Below are 22726 nucleotides of genomic sequence, written 5' to 3' on the forward strand. Positions count from 1 at the left end.
GGTTTCCTCCGGATGCTCCAGTTTCCTCCCATAGTCCAAAGACGTGCAGGTTAGGAGGATTGGCCGTGATAAATTGCCCTTAGTGATCAAAAAAGGTTAGGAGGGGTTATTGGGTTAAGGGGATAGAATGGAAGTGAGGACTTAAGTGGGTCGGTGCAGACTCGATGGGCCGAATGGCACTCCTTCTGCACTGTGTGTTCTATGTTCTATTGATCTCTCTCAATTCTTCCCTCTCACTAAATCTTGCAGGGTAGGCTTATATCCGTGGGAGTTTGGAAGAGTAAGAGACAACTTTATTAAAACCTTTCAGATATTGAGGGGACTTGACAGGATGGAGGTGCAGTGGATGTTTCCTCTTGTGGGAGAATCTAGAACTAAGGGTGACTGGTTAAAAATAAGGGGTTACCTCTGTGGGTACTACTGGGCTGCCAACGCAGCGATGGTGCGTAAGTGGGTAATGGACGGGGCAGGGGCAGCATGGAAGAGGATAGAGATGGCGTCCTGTGTGGACACGAGCCTGGAGGCGCTGGTAACGGCACCGTTGCCGTTCCCTCCAACAAGGTATACCACGAGCCCGGTGGTGGCAACTACCCTCAAAATTTGGGGGCAATGGAGACGGCACAGGGGAAAGGTGGGGGGCTCGATGGTGTCCCCGATACGGGGGAACCACCAGTTTATTCCAGGGAGCATCGATGGCGGGTTTCTGGGCTGGCACAGGGTAGGTATTAGGAGGTTTAGGGACCTGTTTATGGATGGGAGGTTCGCGAGCCTGGGTGAGTTAGAGGGGAAGTTTGGGCTCCCCCGGGGAACATGTTTAGGTACATGCAGGTTAGGGCGTTTGCCAGGCGGCAGGTGGAGGGGTTCCCTCTGCTGCCCCCACGTGGGGTACGGGACAGGGTGCTCTCCGGGGTGTGGGTTGGAGGTGGGGAGGATTTTGGGCATGTACCACGTCATGCAGGAGGTGGATGAGGCCTCGGTGGAGGAGCTGAAGGGTAAATGGGAGGAGGAGCTGGGTGAGGAGATTGAGGAGGGGACATGGGCGGATGCCCTGGAAGGAGTGAATTCCTCCTCTTCCTGTGCGAGGCTTAGCCTCATACCGTTCAAGGTGCTGCACAGGGCCCACATGACTGGGACGAGGATGAGTAGGTTTTTCGGGGGCGAAGCCAGGTGTGCTAGGTGCTCGGTGAGCCCAGCGAACCACGCCCATATGTTCTGGGCATGCCCAGCGCTGGGGGAGTTTTGGAAGGGGGTAGCAAGGACGGTGTCGAGGGTGGTGGGATCCAGTGTCGAGCCAAGCTGGGGACTCGCAATTTTTGGGGTTGCAGTGGAGCCGGGAGTGCAGGAGGCGAAAGAGGCCGGGGTTCTGGCCTTTGCGTCCCTAGTAGCCTGGCGGAGGATCTTGCTTCAATGGAAGGATGCGAGACCCCCAAGTGTGGAGGCCTGGATCAATGATATGGCGGGGTTCATCAAGTTGGAGAAGGTGAAATTTGCCCTGAGGGGATCAGTACAGGGGTTCTTTAGGTGATGGCAGCCTTTCCTGGACTTCCTGGCAGAAAGGTAGGAAAATAGGCCGGCAGCAGCAGCAACCCGGGGGTGGGTGGGGGGGTGAGGGGGGGGGAGGAGGGGCGGGGGGGTTTGTTTCGGGGGAAGAGAGAAAAGTGTATATGTGTTTATTGGATATGCCGTGTGTTTATCTATCTCTCCTTTTTGTATTTACGGGGGGGGGGGGGGGGGGGGGGGGTTGGTTTTGGGGGTTAGTGTGTTTTTCTTTTTGCTGTTGTTAATATTGTTTTCTTGTTGTTATTATCTGTTTTGGATATGTTTTTGAAAATCTTAATAAAAATTATTTTTAAAAAATAAAATAAATAAGGGGTCACTCTTTCAGGACAAAGGTGAAGGAAAACATTCTCTCAGAGAGTTGTGACAGCTTGAAATTCCTTTCCTTGAAAGGTGGCTGAGGTCGGGGGCTGGTTTCTCCGATTTGGAGGCTGTGTCCCCACGCCAGTGTGGGAACGGTGGCATTTTATGCCAAGCCCCGGAGAATTGCCGGGTCTGTGGCCACGCATGCGCACAGCGCCGGCCTGCTGCAGCCGTGCCGTGCTTCATGGCTGGTGACGCTTGCGGACCCTGTCTGCGAAATAATCAACCCTTTCGGCCGGATCGTGCGCCCCAGACCACACCACCACAGTGCCCCCAGTCCCGAAAATGTCCACTGCTGCCCGCGGATCGGCCCTCCCCGACTGTGGCGGCACTGGCCTGAGTCCGCGGCCGCCACGCTGAGTTCCCGACAGGTGAGACCGCGAGAGACCCACACCGTCGGGAACTTGGCCTGTCGGGAGCGGAGCATCGGGGAGGGTGGGCCTCAGGCAATGTCCTGAGGCCGTGGCATCGCAGAAGCGCCGTCGTCGCCAATTCTGTCGGGAATTTGGATTCTCCGGCCCATAACCGAACGCAATTTCGTCACCGCCGACCAGAGAATCCAGCCCAGGATCTTTGAATATCTTTATGGCAGAGCTGGATAGATTGTTGAAAACTAAGGAAGTGAAAACTAATTGGGGTAGACAGGAATGTGAAGTTGAGGTTAAAATTAGATCAGCCACAAACTTATTAAATGGTGGAGGCCTACTCCTGCTCCTAATTCATATGTTTGTATGTTCATACAAATATATAGGAAGGATGAGAAAAGGAGGATAAGAAAGAGGAAAATTAGATTACATTAATGGCAATTTCTTGTCCCCTGTGACAGATACTATTTTCTCTTTTAGGCAATGTTTCTATTTTGGTGTGCATGAATGCCACAGGCTGACTGTCTCTGAAAATCTCACATTTATCAAAAACATTGACAGCTCTGATTTTAGTGTTCTTCAAGGTTAGCGATGTTAGCTCTGGGTAACAGGCACCTCAAGGCAGACCACAAAGACTCGCATTATCGGACGGCCTCCTCCAGATCAAGACACGCCGCATTGCAAAGTCTGTTGCATTCTTTCCAATACTTTATCATTTAAAAAAAAAAATCTTTATTACTGTCACAAGTAGGCTTGCATTAACACTGCAATGAAGTTACTGTGAAAATACCCTAGTCGCCACACTACGACGCCTGTTCGGGTACACGGAGGGAGAATTCAGAATGCCCAGTTCACCTAACAGCATGTTCTTTGGGACTTGTGGGAGGAAACCGGAGCGCCCGGAGGACATGCAGACACGGGGAGAACGTGCAGACTCCGCACAGACAGTGACCCAAGCTGGGAATCAAACCATGGTCCCTGACGCTGGGAAGCAACAGTGTTAACCAATGAGCTGCCATGCTGCCAGAGTGAGTTGGACTTTGCACTGTCATAAGGACAGCTATTTTACTTACAGGAGTTGGTGCTTGATAACCTTCCCCAGTGGCTGCAGCTTTCTTACATCACATTGTAAACTGCACTTTCTATTTTTTATACTCAAATAAGCTGGTGTGATAATAATAATTGCTTATTGTCACAAGTAGACTTCAATGAAGTTACTGTGAAAAGCCCCTAGTCGTCACATTCCGGCACCTGTTCGGGGAGGCTGGTACGGGAATGTAATGGGACAAGGTCAGTTTGGACCGTTCAGGGGCAGATTGTATGCAACAGTAGCATTTGGCAAATCTTTGCACTTCCTATTATAATTTAATTATATTTTATTTGGTCTCAGGATGTGGGCAACGCCATGGTTATTGTCCATCTCTTGATGTCCTGAGCAGACTTCCCCTTATATGGCTGCCTCACTTGTGGTGATGGTCCTTCGGCAATGGTGTTCGATAAGGAATTCTATGCCCTGGACAGATGGTTCAGCAAGCGGCGACCCCAGTTCACGTGTGTACACACAACCTGGTCCTGCCTTCCAGCCACTTACACAAGCAAGTGTCTGAGGGGGCAGGCTAAAAATAACTCCATCATGAAGTGAGCGGTCTATCATGAGGGCGATTTCCAGCCACGACATTTGTAGATCCCTTTGTCATTGATCAGAGGCAGGACATATCCGGTTGTATTAGATACAGACCAACTGTTCTCAGAAACATTTTACCAACTTTCTTGGTGGTGTCCCAAAGTGTGAAGGTTAACGGTCGAAGCAACCATGTTGGATGGATGAACTGGAGGCCTCTCTGTCAGGGAGGCTGGATACAGGTGTCCTGAGGTCATCGCCCATCTCAGTAATACTGCCCTTTCATATTTACTGGGGATGGCATTGGTCTATATCATGATCCCTGACATTCATCTCAGCCCTCCAAAGTGGTCCTCAACGCTTCCATGCGAGTGCGATGCTCATTTGACTTCCTTGTTTTAAGAACAAGGCCCCAGATATATTACTCCATAGGCTTGGGAGTAGGCGGATGATTTCTGCAGAGTTTTCACCACTCAGTGTCCAAACAATACATACACCTCTGACTTGCTTTGAGACCAGTAATGAATGAAAGAATGCCACACAGACAGAGAGCCTGCAAGGAAGAATACAGTGGAACTTGTCGTTCACCTTGTAATGATATGTATATAGTCAGGTTAGTGAAGGGTTAATTATTACATCTCTGTGTAATTCAAACACTAGAGGGCACCACCACTTCTCTGTATATAAATCAGACCCTGAGGGAATTCTGGGTATTAGTGAAGGCGAAAGCCTGAGAACAGCACTCGGAGATTAGATTAGATTAGATAGTTAACACAAGGTTAGACCATACTATAATTAGTGACTATTTAGATTATTGCTAGACAGATTCAATATTATTTTATTATTAACTATAGCTCAGGAGAGTGTGCAAACTTCATTTAATTAATAGTTAGTCAATAAATCAGTTTTGATTCAATCTAATGATTGGTGGATTCTTTGTCATCAACACAACAGACCATTCTGGAAGAATGTACTGTTCTATTAAAAAAAAAGACAAAGAACACAACATATTACCACAAAGGGTAATATAACACACCTTGCTTCTTCGGTTCTTTCTGATATTTCCCTGGTCCACCTCTATTCAATAAGATCTCAGTTGTGAAGCTTTTGCTGCTCCAATATCTCCTTTCTGTTGATCCACACTCTCATCCTGGCTGTAGCCCTTTCAAATATCCTGCTCTGTGCATGAAGTTGGAGTTGCAAACTTGACTGTCTCTTTGTTGCTCCTCACACTTCCTAGATTTCTCACAGTCATCTGAGGCAAAGTTACGCTGGGAGCTGTGTTTGCAGCCACCTTCACATCAATAGTTTTGGCGGCGGAAACCTGTATTTTAGCAGTAAGGGTCTGTAGTTAAGAAAGGTTAAGTTAATATCTTCACTCTTTTTCATCAATCCTTGATTCTTCAAACTCCTCTTTCTGCTTCTATGTTTGACTGAGAATATTGTGGCGAACTAGTCACATGTATGAAACCAAAGTCTTGCGGAAAATTGCAGAACATCTTGTTAGCAAGCTGGTTAGCAAACCAGCTTGGTATGGAGCCTGCTCTGCTCAAGGCCGCAGGAAACTACAAAAGGTGAATGTAGTCCAGTCCATCACGCAAACCAGCCTCCCATCCATTGACTAGAATTCCCACTGCCTCGGAAAGGCAGCCAGCATAATTAAGGACCCCACGCCCCCGGACATACTCTCTTCCACCTTCGTCCGTCAGGAAAAAGATACCAAAGTTTGAGGTCACGCACCAACTGACTCAAGAACAGCTTCTTCCCTGCTGCCATCAGACTTTTGAATGGACCTACCTCGTATTAAGTTGATCTTTTCTCTGCACCTTGCTATAACTGTAACATTATATTCTGCAGTCTCTCCTTCCTTCCCTATGTACGGTATGCATTGTTTGTACAGAATGCAAGAAACAATACTTTTCGCTGCGTACTAATAATGTGACAATAATAAATCAAATCAAATCAGATGACCTGTGACTTGGAGCAGAGTGGTCTTTGACTGACACCATAATGTCCAGGATGTTACGTGTCGCAAACATTCTCCTCATTGATATGACTGTTTCTGCCATGGTGTTGTGCAGTCCACTCACTTCAAAGGATCTGGATTAGTAATCAAAGACGATGATGAAAACTGCCTTTGACCTCAAATAAATCCATTCCCAGGTGTTTCCGTGGCCACAAAGGAAAGATGGAGGATATTAGTGGTTCACTCTGCTGTTGGCTGTTCAGAAGCAATCCATGATTATCTCTTTAATAGATTGTCTGATGCCACCAGGCTGACTGATTTGATTGGATTTGATTTATTGTCACATGTACCGAGGTACAGTGCAAAGTAATATTCTGCATACAGTCCAGACAGATCGGTCCATACATGAAAAAAACATAGGACATACAATAAAAACACAATGTAAATACATAGAATCATACATCGGGTGAAGCATGCGCAATGTAGAACTACTCAGTAGGGAAGATGTGTGAAGAGATCAGTTCATAAGCTGTTTTGAACCTTTAGAGCGTGTTCTCAGACTTTTATATCTCCTGCCCGATGGAAGAGGTTGGAAGAGAGAATAACTCGAGTGGAGGGGTCTTTGATTATGCTGCCCGTTTTCTCAAGGCAGTGGGAGGTGTCAATGGATGAGAGGCAGTTTCAAGTGATGGACTGGGCTGTGTTCATGTCTCTGTAGTTTCCTCTGGTCTTGGGCCGAGCAGTTACCATACCAAGCTTTGATGCAGCCAAATAGGATACTTTCTATGGTGCACCTGGAAAAATTATAAGCGTCAAAGCGGACATGCTGAATTTCCTTAGTTTCCTGAGGAGGTATAGGCACTGTAGTGCTTTCTTGGTGGTAGAGTCGATGTGGGTGGACCAGGACAGATTGTTGGTGATGTTTATACCTAGGAATTTAAAGCTGTCAACCATCTCCACCTCGGCACCATTGATGCAGACAGTGATGTGTACAATACTTTGCTTCCTGAAGTCAATAACCAGCTCTTTAGTTCTGCTGACATTGAGGGAGAGATTGTTAGGTTCCGCTAGGTTCTCCATCTCCCTCCTTTACTCTAACTCATGATTGTTCGAGATCCTGCCCACTACGGTTGTGTCATCAGGAAATTTGTAGATGGAGTTGGAGCAAAGTTTGACACACAGTCGTGTGTGTGTATAGGGAGTATAGTAGGGGGCTAAGATGCAGCCTTGAAGGACCCCGGTATTGAGGACTATCGTGGAGAAGGTGTAATTGTTTATTCTTATTGATTGTGGTCTATGCATCAGGATGTCAGGATCCAGTTTCAGAGTGAGCAGCCAAGTACTAGGTTTTGGAGCTTTGATATGAGCTTTCTGGGATTATGGTGTTGAAGACGGGGCTGTAGTCAATAAATAGGGGTCTGACATAGGGGTCCTTGCTGTCGAGATGCTCCAGAGATGAGTGTAGGGCCAGGGAAATGGCGTCTGCTGTGGACCTGTTGTGGCGGTTTGCAAATTGAAATGGAACAAGGCATTCTGGGAGAATGGTGTTGATGTGTCTCATGACCAACCTCTCGAAGCACTTCATCATGACAGATGTCAAGGCCACCAGATGGTAGTTGTTGAGGCATGTTGCCACATTCTTCTTTGGCACCGGTCTTATGGTGGTCATCTTGAAGCAAGGGGGAACCTTGGACAGAGTAGGGAGAGGTTGAAGATGTCCGCGAACATACCCGCCAGTTGGTCCATGCAGAATCTGTGTGCACAACCAGGGACTGCATCAGGAGCTGTTGTTTTTCGAGGATTCAATTTGAAGAAGGTTGATTTGATTTTGGAAGCTGTAACGGTAGGTTTGGGTGTGTCCAAGGCTGCTGGGGCAGTTCATAGTAACCCTACACTACAGAAAGAGACCATTCGGCCACTGGGTCTGCACCGACACTTCGAAAGAACACCCTACCTCGGCCTAATCCCCTGCCCTGTAACCTCACCCTAAGGGGAAATTTAGCATGGCCAATCCACCTAAGCTATACATCTTTGAACTGTGGGAGGAACCAGAGCACCCAGACGAAACACACGCAAACTAGGGGGAGAAAGTGCAAACTCCACACAGACAGTCACCCGAGTTTTGAGTCGAACCCAAGTCCCTGGCGCTGTGGGGTAGAAGTGCTATCTACTGTGCCACAATGCCGCCCATTGACACCGGTTTGTTAGTTTCCTGCTTGAAACAAGCATAGAATTCATTGAGTTCGTCGGAGGGGTGCGTAGCTGTAGGAGTCTCTACTCAGCTTTGCGTGGTAGCCCATTATGTTGTTTAAGCTTTGCCACAACCTACGAGAGCTTGTCTCGTTAATGTGTGACTCTAGCTTAGTCTAGTATTGTCTCTTGGCATCCCTGATGGCTTTGTGGAGGTCATACCTGGATTTCGGTATAGCTCAGGGTTGCCTGTCGATTGGGGAACATACGTACTGCCTTCTTTGGCACGCAATCTGCTGGGCTCTTCTTTGGCACTTCCCTCTTCCCAAGAGACCTTGATGGATTTTCTGGAGAATGTTGAGTCCAAGTGTTTTAGTGACTTTTAGTCTGTCATTAAAAGCAAAGAAATCATGCTGATTCTGAAATGATTTCCCTGCTAATATTTGTTGTTAGCAGACCTCCACACATCCATATACTGTTCTTTTTACTCTTTGGGGAAGAGTGGGGGAAGTAGTGGAAAGATTTCTGAGCTGACTATCAGCCCATTGAACTGGGTTGTGGTCAACACGTCCTGGCTTTGGATCTGAACACGGAACGTCTGCTATATAGCAACATAGGAATTAGGAGCAGAAGTAAGTAATTCAGTCCTTTGAGCCTTCTCCGCCATTCAACCTGATCCCTTCATGGCCTCAAATCCACCTCACTACCTGTTCCCCATATCCCTTTAACCCATTTTTAATATCAGAAATATATCTATCTCCTTCTTGAAACCATTTCATGACTCATATTCCACGCACTATGGGGCAGCGAGTTCCACAAATTCACCACCCTCTGCGAGAAGTAGTTCCTCCTCATCTCAGTTCTAAATCTACTGCCTCTCAACCTATGTCTGTGACCTCTTATTCTAGATTGCCCTATATGGGGAACATTCGGTCTACATTTACTTTATTAATCCCTTTTAGTACCTTATATCCCTCGATCAGATCCCTTCTCATCCTCCTAAACTCCAGCGAGCATAAGCCCAAACTGTTTAATCTCTCCTCATACATCATTCCTTTCATCCCCGGAGTCAATCTGGTGAACCTCCTCTGAACTGCCTCCAATGCCACCACATCCTTCCTCAAATAAGGAGACCAAAACTGGACACAATACTTCAGATGTGGTCTCACCAACACCCTATACAATTGCAACAATTGTCATGTTTATTCTTGGCCGTGTAATAGTGGGGCATTCTTGAAAGGTGAAAGTGTATTTCCAGTGGTAGAGACACTAGCATTGCACCCTAAGGTTCACAGTATTGGTGAAGCACTGGGATGTTTGATGCACTCATCATCCTCCTGTTGTGCATTTTTTCTAATCTCTCCTCAGTAGCTGACAAGTCTATAGTAATGAACAAAGTATCTGCTTCCACTTGCTCAATAAAATTAAAATCTTCCAGTTGTATTCCTTCCACTTGGATTATTCAAAATCTATCTGCAGTTGTCTGGTACTTTCCTTGAATGTACTCAGCAAATGAATCATATCTCATGAGTCCAGTACAAAATGCTGAATTTTAGGTGGCATCTTTGCAATTTCCTTTAGGTTAAGAAGAGTAACAAATGGTTTCTGGTCCAATTCCATTTTAAGCCTCTTTTATATAATCAGGGAACTTCTCACAGGCCATGTGGCTGCTAATGCTTCTTTCTCAATGATTGCGTACCTCTTCTCTGTGTCCATGTGAGATCCAGAGGGGTAACAAACGGTCTTCTTTGTCCATCTTTTTGAACTTTAAACTGCCCTGCACCCAAGCCTGTAAATGATGGGCTGGATTCTCAGCCGGTGGGATGCTCTGTTTTGCCGGCAGCCCGGGGGTTTCCCGAGGGTGTGGGGCTGCCCCACAATGGGAAACCCCATTGACCCGCCGGCGAAATAGAGCATCGCGCTGGCCTGCTGAAACAAAAATCATAGACTTTACAATGCAGAAGGAGGCCATTCAGCCCATCGAGTCTGCACCGCCCCTTGGAAAGAGCACCCCACTTAAGCCCAGGCCTTCACCCTATTCCCATAACCCAGTAACCCCACCTAACCTTTTTAGACACTCAGGGCCATTTATCATGGCCAATCCACCTAACCTGCACATCTTTGGACTGTGGGAGGAAACTGAAGCCCCCGGAGGAAACCTACACACACACGGGGAGAATGTGCAGACTTGGCACCGATAGTGACCCAAGCCGGGAATCGAACCTGGGACCCTGGAGCTGTGAAGCAACTGTGCAAACCACTATGTTACCGTGCTGCAGTAATGTGGCGTGGCGGGGCGGAAAACCTAACCCGATGTGTTTGCTACTACAATCATTGGCGATTTTGGAACATAGTGAGGTAGAATTTCTGGTGAAATTAGGAGCCTTTTGATCTTGTTTAATTGAGTCAAGTCCACGGGCGACACAGTGGTTAGCAATGCTGCCTCATGGCGCCAAAGACCTAGGTTTTATCCTGTGTGGAGTTTGCACATTCTTCCCGTGTCCGCGTGGATCTCACCCCACAACCCAATGTTGTGCAGGGCAGGTGGATAGGCCACGCTAAACTGCCCCTTAATTGGAATTTTTTTTTAAATTGAGTCAAGTCTGCACAGATTCTAATGGAACCAGGAGACTTTGGTAATGCAACTATTCCAGAACACCACTTTGTCCATATGGTTATTAAAGAGATGACTCGTTGTTGATTGAATCTCGTTCTTGACTTTGTTTATGAGTGGGAAAGAGAGCTTCCTTGCTGTGAAAAACCATAGGGCGAGATTGCGCGGGCTCGTCATGTCCGACTTGGTGTCGGGATATCTGCATTCGGATGCGCGACGCTCAAAACATCTCACGTAATTCAACGGAATCTTGCGGCACAACCTGGTCCTTGCTCGCACGGAACAAGAGCAGGCATGCATACTTAAATGAGCGATTAGGCTCATTTAAATATGCAGTTGGCCAATTCACCGAAGGACCGGGATTCACAGGAATCGCCAGCGAGGCCTCAACCAGGCGCCGTGTTCACCAAGTCATGATGGCATCTTAGGGGGTCTTGCTGGGGAGGCCCTAGGTGGTCAGGCACTGGGCAGGGTGGTGGTGACATGGTAGCACAGTGGTTAGCATTGTTGGTTCACAGCACGAAGGTTCTGGGTTAGATTCCTGCTTGGGTCACTGTCTATGCGGATCTGCACATTCTCTCCGTGTCTGCGTGGGTTTCCTCCGGGTGCTCAGGTTTCCTCCCACAAGTCCCGAAAGACGTTCTTGAAGATGATTTGGACATTTTGAATTCTCCCTCTGTGTACCTGAACAGGGGCCGGAGTGTGGCAATAAGGGGATTTCCACAGTAATTTCACTGCAGTGTTAATGTAAGCCTACTTGTGACACTTATAAAGGTGATGATTGTTGTTATTTTTATTACCAAGGCACTCCCCCAGCATTTGTCACCTTGGCAGTGCCACCCTGGCACTGCCAGGGTGCCTGGGTGGCACTGACAAACCAGCAGGGGTATTGTTAGGGTGCCAGGCTGGCAGTGCCAAGGCACCTGGATGCCGGGTTTTCCATGCCGGGGTGGCTTTCACATAAGAGGTAGAGTGGGAGGAGGGTTTAAGGACCCCAGAAGAGATAGGTTGGGTGAATAGAGGGGATCCTGAGGCCAAGGTAGGGGTACGGGGGTGGGGGGGGGGAAACATCAGGGCTGTCTTTAAAAATGGCACCTCAATCTGCGAGTAGTCTTCCGTCACTGTCTTCAAGAGTGGCCTCGACGGGCAGTTCCTCACCGAGGCCAAAAAAAAGACAAAGTGCCGTTGAATAAGCGGGGTCTTTCTCAGCACTGCAGGTGTCAAGAAACACTGCACCAAATTCGCCATTCAGCTGACTTTACTAGAGTCCGCTGAATTGCGCCCTCCGAGTTGTGTGGAATTCTATTTTCAGCTTTCTGATGCTTGAAAATAGGGATTAGAATTCATTCCTGAATACCTCATTGGACTGAACGTCACAAAGTTTGTAAATGAGCTTTAGCTGCTCAGTAATGATGATTCTTGGTTCATTTATCACATACAGGGGTTCCACAATTTAATCATTCTTGAATTATAAGCTTGCTAAGTGCTGGCCTAATAACTTTAATGATGTCCCTCCTGGACCTGGATGGAGGATTGCTGCAATGCGATATTTCTGAGCCATTTTATTTAATCAGATTATACTGAAACACCCGCACCAGTGTCTAGGTAAATTCTGTGTGGTGACCATCAACTTCTAATTAATGCTCCAAGAATTATTTTCTGATTTATTAACTTCTCGGAAGAAGGTTATTTGTTTTTTTCCGTGGCTCTTCCACTTCTTGGACTCTACATGATTTTCTTGTTATCTTTCTTCCTATGAGCTGTAGGAACTCTGGATTGGCAGGCTATATTTAAATGTCCTAAGTTCCCACAGTTCTGGCACTCTGCTCCCCCTGCTGAGCATTCTTTCTGCTGGTGTAAGGTTTTCCCGCCACACTGAGAACATTTTGAGATGTTGGTAGGTACGTTTTTTCCTGACTCTGTAGGATTTTTCTTCACCGCACTTTCTCTTTTTCCTACAACAAAAAACAAAGAACAAAGAAAAGTACAGCACAGCAACAGGCCCTTCAGCCCTCCAAGCCTGTGCCGACCATGCTACCCGTCTACTCTAAAATCTTCCACACTTCCAGGGTCCCTATACCTCTATTCCCATCCTATTCATGTATTTGTCAAGATGCCCCTGAAACGTCACTATCGTCCCTGCTTCCACCACCTTCTCCGGCAGCAGATTCCAGGCACCCACTACCCTCTGTGTAAAAAATTTGCCTCGTGCATCTCCTCTAAACATTGCCCCTAGCACCTTAAACCTATGACCCCTAGTCCTCGACCCCTCTACCCTGGAAAAAAGCCTCTGACTATCGACTCTGTCAATGCCCCTCATAATTTTGTAGGCCTCTTTCAGGTCGCCCCTGAACCTCGGTCGTTCCAGTGAGAACAAACTGAGTTTATTCAACCAGTCCTCATAGCTAATGCCCTGCATACCAGGCAACATCTGGTAAAACTCTCTGCACCCTCTCTAAAGCCTCCACATCCTTCTGGTAGTGTGGCGACCTGAATTGAACACTATACTCCAAGTGTGGCCTAACTAAGGTTCTACACAGCTGCATCATGACTTGCCAATTCTTATACTCAATGCCCCGGCCAATGAAGGCAAGAATGCCGTATGCTTTCTTGACTACCTTCTCCAAGTCTCCAAATGATCTAAATCCTGCTTCATCCTCTGACAGTCCTCATCACTATCCACAATTCCACCAACCTTTGTGTCGTCAGCAAACTTACTAATCAGACCAGTTACATTTTCCTCCAAATAATTTATATATACTACAAACAGCAAAGGTCCCAGCACTGATCCCTGCGGAACACCACTATTCACAGCCCTCCAATCAGAAAAGCACCCTTCCATTGCTACTCTCTGCCTTCTATGACCTAGCCAGTTATGTATCCACTTGCCAGCTCACCCCTGATCCTGTGTGACTTCACCTTTTGTACCAGTCTGCCATGAGGGACCTTATCAAAGGCCTTACTGAAGTCCATATAGACAACATCCACTGCCCTACCTGCATCAATCATCGTTGTGATCTCCTCGAAAAACTCTATCAAGTTAGTGAGACATGACCTCCCCTTCACAAAACTGTGCTGCCACTCGTTAATACGTCCATTTGCTTCTAAATGGGAGTAGATCCTGTCTCGAAGAATTCTCTCCAGTAATTTCCCTACCACTGACGGAAGGGGCCTGTAGTTCCCTGGATTATCCTTGCTACCCTTCTGAAACAAAGGAACAGCATTGGCTATTCTCCAGTCCTCCGGGACATCACCTGAAGATGGTGAGGATCCAAAGATTTTTGTAATGGCCTCAGCAATTTCCTCTCTTGCCTCCTTCAGTATTCTGGGGTAGATCCCATCAGGCCCTGGGGACTTATCTACCTTAATATTTTTCAAGACGCCTAACACCTCGTCTTTTTGGATCTCAATGTGACCCAGGCTATCTACACACCCTTCTCCAGACTCAACATCCACCAATTCCTTCTTTTGGTGAATACTGATGCTAAGTATTCATTTAGTACCTGGCCCATTTCCTCTGGCTCCACACATAGATTCCCTTGCCTGTCCTTCAGTGGGCCAACCCTTTCCCTGGCTACCCTCTTGCTTTTTGTGTACGTGTAAAAAGCCTTGGGATTTTGCTTAACCCGATTTGCCAATGACTTTTCGTGACCTCTTTTAGCCCTCCTGGCTCCTTGCTTAAGTTCCTTCCTACTTTCCTTATATTCCACACAGGCTGCGTCTGTTCCCAGCCTTCAAGCCCTGACAAATGCCTCCTTTTTCTTTTTGATGAGGCCTACAATATCTCTCGTGACATATTGAATTGCTTCAATATTTTTGATAAGGGGCATCATTTTCTCCTCCATTAACCATTCTGTTTTTCTCTCGGAACCCAGTCTGTTGCACTATTTCTACTGCGAGGGTTAAATCTTCCCTCATTTGCAAAAAATCACCAATTGTCATAAAACCCCATCTGGTTCATTAATCTCCTTCGGGGAAAATCTGCCACCCTTACTTGGTCCAACCGACATGTGACTCTTAACTGCTCGCTCAGTTCAAGGGAAATTAGGGATGGACAAAAAATCTGGCCTTGCCAGTGGCGCCCACATCCCATGAAATAATAAGGAAAATAAAACCTCAGTACCCAACACGAGGTTGTACTTCTGCTTCCTACCCGATCTCCGTCTCTGGTCATGTGACATTGCATCATAGTTACATCAATGTTTACATCAGTATCAGGTGTTCCTGATGTCAATGTTTCATCCGTTGTCGTGGCGTCTGCATGGTCTCACCAATGTACCGCGCCTCGGGACATCCTTTCCAGGTCAACCATAGTATTCCAACACGCAGACTTCTGGCATAGCTGAGGTATTGCAGACTGAATTTACACCCCTTGCATACCACTCAGTATGCTAATTATACGCCTGACTTACAGCAGGATTAGCACCGAATGTCACGGTGGTCCGAAGCCTCGCCCCACCTCACATTTGATGAAAAACAGCACCGCCAGAGTTCCGAACCCAATCTAATTTTTTTCTAAATGCAGCTACTTGAAAGAAAATGAGTGCGCCTTTTTGAAAACTCTAAGGTTATTTTGGTATTTGAAGATCAGGCAGATAAACCAAAGTACTGAGTGTACAAATAGCTTTCATTGTGGGCTGTTGCAGTGAGAGTAACACGGGGTTATGTGGCATATGTGGAGCTCTCGCTGCGGCGAAGAGAGGCAATATATCAGCTTAGAGTTAACATGTGAGCTGGAAATAGCAAAGGCGGACATTAATCTCCAGGGACATCAAAGGGCATCACGCACTTGCATGTTGGGTTTGAAGGTTACAACTCGAATATCGATCGAGGAAAATAAAATTTAAAAAGGTCTAATTATTAATCTAGAAAGACCTGAAACCGTGGCCGGTTTCACAATCGTGTCTGATTGCCAACATGTTTAAACCTGTATAAAGTTGGTTCTGCTCCAGAGGTGCTCAAGGTAACGCCTGCTGCTGAAATACAAAGGGCATGAAGCACGTCACTGCTGGCATACTTACTTTTATTCCTTTCATTCCAGTCCTTTTGGCCAGAGGTTTTGCCTTCGTGAGGTGAGGTGTAACTGGCACCGCCCGTCTCAATGCCAACTCTGCCAGACATATTTTTAACGAGTGGGAACTATACCCATAATTATGTGAAAGAGATTTAATTAAAAATTCAATTCTCGGAAGGTAACACACAGCAAACCGTAAAACATGCTACTTAATTCAGGCATGCTGAGCGCAGATGGGACAGATGGTCTTGTGCCCTGGTATTGCTTTATAATTGTCCTTTTTGCAACACCCTCAGCTGTGAGTCAGTAACTCATGGATTCAAGCTCCAATCTGGAGGTCTGAACACATAACCTAGGCTGACACTTCAGTACATTGAGTTGCTGAAGATGCCCAGGCGTTACACAAATTAACCTTCAATGGATTGCAATTCAGGCAGTATTCTTTATTTATGTTCTCTGCTGTTCTAAATGATTGTTCCATGCAGCTAATGTTACACTCACTGTTCATTGGCTACAAGTATCAGCAGGGAGGCCAATCACCAATATCGACACATGTGCGCTCTGCTAAAAGGCAGGTTCTTGGTGCATTGTCTGCCGATGCTTCATCCTCAGCCATTCCTTGGCAGTTTTCTTTTTCAGTGCATACTTGCCATTGCATTTCATTCTCGGGGACAAGACAAGGAGGTCGGCTCTAGGTTTACCTCAGTTGGAACAGGAATCAAATGTTGGTGTTATTCTGAATCACACGCTAGCCATCTAGCCAACTGAGCGAACTGGCAGGTTGTCCAATAGTGCCACTTGAAACAGCTGGCCCCATTTAAAGTGGAGGTGGGTTGTGGGTGGAGGAAGTGGAGGGAGTCCTTTTGTGCCAGGAAAGATTGAAAAATGGCTGAACATGTGAGAGAGTCATCAGGTGGGATTTCCAGGCCTTCCTGCCGAAGGTCACCTCCCCACCCCCACCTCAGCGGGTTCCCCAGTTGCAGGATGGGCGAGGCACGCAAAACGCCACAGACATCGGTGGAACTGGAAGATCCTGCCTCCACCACTGGAAAACACAATGCGGGAGGGGGGGGGTCGAAAAATACTGCCCATCACGTTTTAGAAATCTTGGTCTAAGGTGTGGGTAGAAGGAGAGGTTTTCCTTCATCGGCTGGGTTGTAGAAGACCTACAACACATTTGAGGACACTGTTATGATAGGAGATAGTAAGAAGTCTTACAATACCAGGTTAAAGTCCAACAGGTTTGTTTCAAACACGAGCTTTCGGAGCACTGCTCCTTCCTCAGGTGAATGGAGAGGTGTGTTCCAGAAACATATATATAGACAAAATCAGAGATGCCAGACAATGCTTGGAATGCGAACATTTGCAGGTAATCAAATCATTACAGATCCAGAGATAGGGGGTGATCCCAGGTTAAAGAGGTGTGAATTATCTCAAGCCAGGACAGTTGGTAGGATTTTGCAAGTCCAGGCCAGATGGTGGGGGGTGAATGTAATGCGACATGAATCCAAGATCTCGGTTGAGGCCGCATTCATGTGTGCGGAACTTAGCTAGCAGTCAAGGGCATTCAGCCTCTGATCTCCGGGTAAGCGTTCTCCAAGGCGGTCTTCAGGACACGCGACAACGCAAAATTGCTGAGCAAAAGCGTATAGCGTATAGCGTATAGGCTGTGTCCTCAGGTGAATCACCTGAGTTCACCTGAGGAAGGAGCAGTGCTCCGAAAGCTAGTGTTTGAAACAAAGCTGTTGGACTTTATCCTGGTGTTGTAAGACTTCTTACTGGCTTTTCTTTGGTACAGGGATGATGGTCATTTTCTTGAAGCAGGTAGGGACTGCAGATTGTTTTAAAGAGTGGTTGCAGACGTCTGCGAATACCCCCGCCAGCTGATCTGCGCAAGACCTGAGTGCTCGTCTGGGTACCCCATCCAGGCCAGTGGCTTTCCATGAGTTGACCTTCGAGAAGGTTGCTCTGACATCCGCAACAGTGACCTCAGATATAAGTTCATCTGAGGCTTCTGGGGTGGAGGGCTCGCTCTCGCTGATCTCTTGCTCAAAGCGGGCATAGAATGTGTTGAGCTCATCAGGGAGGGTGCGTTGGAGCCGACGATTTTACATGCCTTCATCTTGTAGCCCGTTATGTCTTGCAGACTGGCGGGGGTCCATGTGGCTAGCCTGGGATTCAAGCTTGCCCATCTACACATGGGTATATACCAGTCTTCCTTCATCATTGTTGCGTCAAAATGCCAGAACACCCCATCGAATGGCAGTGTTGGGCACCTTCTCCACACAGGCTGCAGTGCCCTAAGAATGTGGCCCTTCACTACCTAATTCAAGGACAAGTTTGGATGGACAATAAATGCTGGTCTTGTCAGTGAGGCCCATTACCTACGAACAATTTTGAGAAAATGCATCGATTGCTTCTCAGATTGCCAAAGTTTGCATGTTTTAGTGAAGATTCGGCAGTCATGTCCTGACAATGAAAAATTATAATTTAAATGAAATGAAAGTTCAGAGTTCACACTCTGAGCAATACTAATGTCATTAAAAAGCATAATCCACAAATGTGATTTAGTCTACTGGTGAGTATCAAGTGCAAATGCATCAAGTTTATGAAGAAACCATTTACATTTTTGTTAAATTAGTTTGGAGTATGTTTTCATGTATAATAATAATGTTATTTATGATGTGGAATATAAAAAAAACTTCCATCCGTGTAGTGCCTTTCATGAACATCCGATATCCCAAAGCACATATTTCAATGTTAAAAATCGTCCTATCTTCACACTGAGACTGTTTTACCCTTTGGGGAATAGTAGTTGGGGAAAGTGGTGGAAGGATTCCTGAGATGATTATCAGCCCGTTGAACCGTGTTATGAACACTCCTTCCATGGCCAATACGTCATGGCGTTGGACTCGAACCCAGAGCTTCTGGTCAGAGGTAGGGCTGCAACCCATTGTGATACTTTCCAGCCTATGTAATACTTGACTGTAGTTTGTTCACTGTTGTAACATAGAAGCTGCAGGAGCCAATTGGCACAAAGAAAATTCCCACAAAGCAATCCGCTAATATCCAAATAATCACATTTAATGATGTTGGTTGAATGATAAATATTGGCCGGGATACTAGTGATAACTCTGCCACACCTCTTTGGAATAGTGTCATAGAGGGCTGTATTCTCTATTTTGCCATGCCGGAAGGGTTATTCGTGATAGGGTGGAGAATCCAGCATGGGGCAAAAGAGATTGGTGTCCGGTTCCCCGCTGGTGGGAATCATGTGGGTGAGAATTAGTACAGGTCTTTGCAGACGCTACGACCAAGAAAGTACAACAGCGCCTATACTTCCTCAGGAAACTAAGGAAATTCGGCATGTCCACATAGACTCTTAACAATCTTTACAGATGCACCATAGAAAGTATCCAATTTAGCTGCATCACAGCCTGGTATGGCAACTCCTCGGCACAAGGCCATAAGAAACTGCAGTCGTCGTGTCTAGTTTTACAATGAGAAAGTCAGCTCCGCCCCCATACCGATGCTCTGCCCAGTGGAAGGCGAGCAGTTGCGCCATGTAAAACCCAGCTTAACCTGCAGATACGGATGGAGATTCGGCGGCCATGCCGTACAACGTGGAGCCAGCCGCGCGCTGACCTACCCGGCCAGATCATGCCCCCCTGTAACTATTCTCGCCGCCCCTGAATCATCCCCCACTTGTCCCCCCACCGAAGTCCCCCAGCCAGCGGAACGGCTCCCCTCCCAACTGTGGCAGCGGTGGACACACTCCGCAGCCGCCACGCAAGGTCCCCAAAAACTGTGAGGACATGTGACCGACGCCGTCGGGAAGTCGGCCCATCGGGGCGGAGAATAGGAGGAGGGCCTCAGGTGACGTCCTGAGGCTATCCCATTGGTGTGCGGCATACTCAGAGATTTCGCAGTTTTTGGGGGGGGGTGGCGCCGCACCACGATATCGGCGTGAAAACGGATTGTCCGGCCAATTGCCTAACGCGATTTCGGCGTCGGCAATCTGAGAATCCAGCCCAGGATCGTTTACACGCACCTGAGAGGGGACGGAAGAAGGAAGGGTCTGGACAAAGCAGCAGAGACTCAGATAGACAAGTTGATTGGGTTAACATCTTGGATGGGATTCTCTGGCCTCCCAGCCGCATGTTCTTGGCAGCGCTCGTTCGCTGGTGGCAGGATTCTCTGTTCCCACCGCTGTCAATGAGAATTCCCATTGAAACCATCCCATGCCGCCGGGAAACCCACGGGTGGCGGTGTGCTGGTAGTGGGACCAGACTTGTCATGCAGGAAGCCTATCAGGCACTCATCGGCTGATTGAAGGACCCAGCATCAGGAAGTGGCTGGGAGGTGGGGACGGGTGGGGGGGGGAGGGAAACAGACACACTTTAGCCCATTCCACTGAGTGCAACTTTGCCCTCTCAACTGTCTATCCTTCCTCACAGACCTGCTGCATACTATTTCTGTCTGTTCAACAGCTACCCTATCCTCTGATCCATAGCTCTAGTTCCCATCCCTGCCAGTGAACAGCCGGAGAATTCCCGGCCTCATCTGGAATTCCAGGTCTCATCTCTAACAGCACTCCCTCAGTGTTGGCACTGGAATGCAGATTGCTTTCCTGCATGTTTCTGACCTTAGCATATCCAGCAACCTTAATTGATGGAAAGGGTAAGGAATGGCATGTTTAAATGGTCTCGTATCACTTACTAGTTGTCTTAGCAGAGGCCTGGTTCTGCTGTCCTCACCTTGACGTGTAAAACTCCAATATTACTGGTGCAGCATCCAGCGGGCATAGACCTGTCGATCTGAGTCTCTGCTCCTTTGTCCAGACCCTTGCTCCTTCAGTGCTCAGTCTATTGGTGTATTTATATCAGCTGACATTACATTGAAACATGAGGTGAGTAATGATGGAAGGGGTTCACAGGGTGGGGTTTGCAGGGGAGGGGTGTCAGCAGCCAGGGCAGGAAGGGTATCTCTCAGCGAGCGCCCTCCCCCCCCACCTCGTCCCCACCTCCCAACCACTTCCTGAAGCTGGGTCCTTCAATCAGCCGATGCGTGCCTGATAGGCTTCCTGCATGGCAAGTCTCCTGCCTCCTGGCAAGCCTCCTGGCAAGCATCCAAGCAATGGCAGCAGGATGAGGTCTTTGGGTAGGCATTTACTGTCCACGGGCCTTCCAGCCACAGACTTAATTAGAAGATGGTGGGGTACCCACCCACTCCCCCTCCCAGCTCTCCCCCTCAAAGGGGAAAGCAACCGATTGCTGTCTGGGGAACAATGGCGACTTTCGCCTTACCCACCCACTGCTCTCCCACTCGTTTAAATGCCTCCCTACCACCAAACCCACCCAGGAGAGGTCATTAAATGATACCCTCTGTGTTAAAAACCCAGTATCAACTGAGATGAATCCTGAACCATCCCCTTCAATAACATTACCCCATGTGGTGACTTACCTAGAAATAACTAGAAGTTCTTTAAAATAATCAGAAAAGTATCTGTAGCACACATCAATGATGTCTATCTGCTTTGTGAGCCTTAATTCAAATGCCTGTTCCTTTATCTTTGCATCCTTTTTTTTATTATTTGTTTTTTGGAGGTTTCACCTCTCTGAATAAATTAACCCTGACTTGCCCTCACTTTTGTTGACTTTAATTTCCTCAGTGACTCATTTTTTTCTGAATTTCGATCTTATGTTCACAAGTGTTTTTTCTATTCCTTCCCGAACACGTTAAAGCCTTTTTGCTTTAATTGTTCAGTGAATCCCTCCAGATTTATGTCTCTTTATATCATGTGCCTTTTAATTCTATTTTCGCTCTTAATGGAGTCACTCGACACTGTCCGCCAAGACCGTAACCTCTTCCTTTCATTAGACTGAGGACAGCGGGATGCAGTTACAGTTACGCAAAGCTGTTTCTCAGTTTCAATACAAAGATAGACTCCCCCCCACTGCCACGATGTACCCTGGTCTTGTCTGCCCTGAAATCTAGTGCAGGTTCTGAGGGGCGAAGAATTGGTTGCAGAAGCAGACGGAAAAGGGTAAACCCAACACAATTAACGTTGGGTGTGCATTTAAATATTTACGCATTAAATCCAACATCTTAATGAGGCTTGCAAAGGAAATAGGCACTTCACTAAAAATAGAAGGGTGCGGAATTACAGACCAGGAGGAATTTGGCACCGGGCCCGCCTTCCCAATCGAGTGCTCCCTCTGCTCCCACAGGGCCACAGAATCCGCCATACTATTTCAAGCGGAACCACTCGTCAGAGTTTTATTCCGGAAATTCCGATAAGAGATCTCGGGCTGGATTCTCCGCCGGTGGGATTCTCCGCTGGGTGGCAACGCAGAACCTGCACTGGATTTCAGGACAGAAGAGATCAGTGTACGTCGTGGCAATGGGGGTGGGGGGGGGGGGGGGGGGGGGGGGGGGGGGGGGGGGGGGGGGGAGAAAGGGTGGTCTATCTTTGCACTGAAACTGAGAAACAGCTTTGCAGAACTGTAACTGCATTCCGCTGTTTCCCGGCACCGTGGGGTGGCCACAATGGGAAATCCCATTGGCAGGTGGCGGGGATGGAGAATTCCGCTGCCGGCGAGGACGCGCCGCCCAGGAAAAATGCGGATGGCGGAGCAAAGAATCCTGCCCCTCTGGTCCAACTTTCTCATACTGGTGTATTTTCTGTATTCCCTATTTCTAAATCGGACATTCAGTTATTTGTAGTTTACCGTTCATCTCTGCTGCTGAAGTTGGCAATAGTAATGGTCAGGCACAAAGGACACACAAGATTGTTAAACCTTGCTGCCACAGAACTACCAGAAACCAGCAACATTCCCCTGCCCCAAATAAAGTTCTGCAAAAACCCACCCAATTCAGCAAAATCTCCAGAAACCCTTCCCCGATTCGCTTGTGCCTCCAAATCATAAGACCCCCCCCCCCAATTAGTACTTAATCTCCAACGACAACTCTACACCACCTGAGTTCTTTCAGCTGCATCAAGCTGAATGATCACGAGGCCTATACGATTGTGAAC

The sequence above is a fragment of the Scyliorhinus canicula genome, chromosome 8 (assembly GCF_902713615.1).
Source record: "Scyliorhinus canicula chromosome 8, sScyCan1.1, whole genome shotgun sequence".
Classification (NCBI taxonomy): Eukaryota; Metazoa; Chordata; class Chondrichthyes; order Carcharhiniformes; family Scyliorhinidae; genus Scyliorhinus; species Scyliorhinus canicula.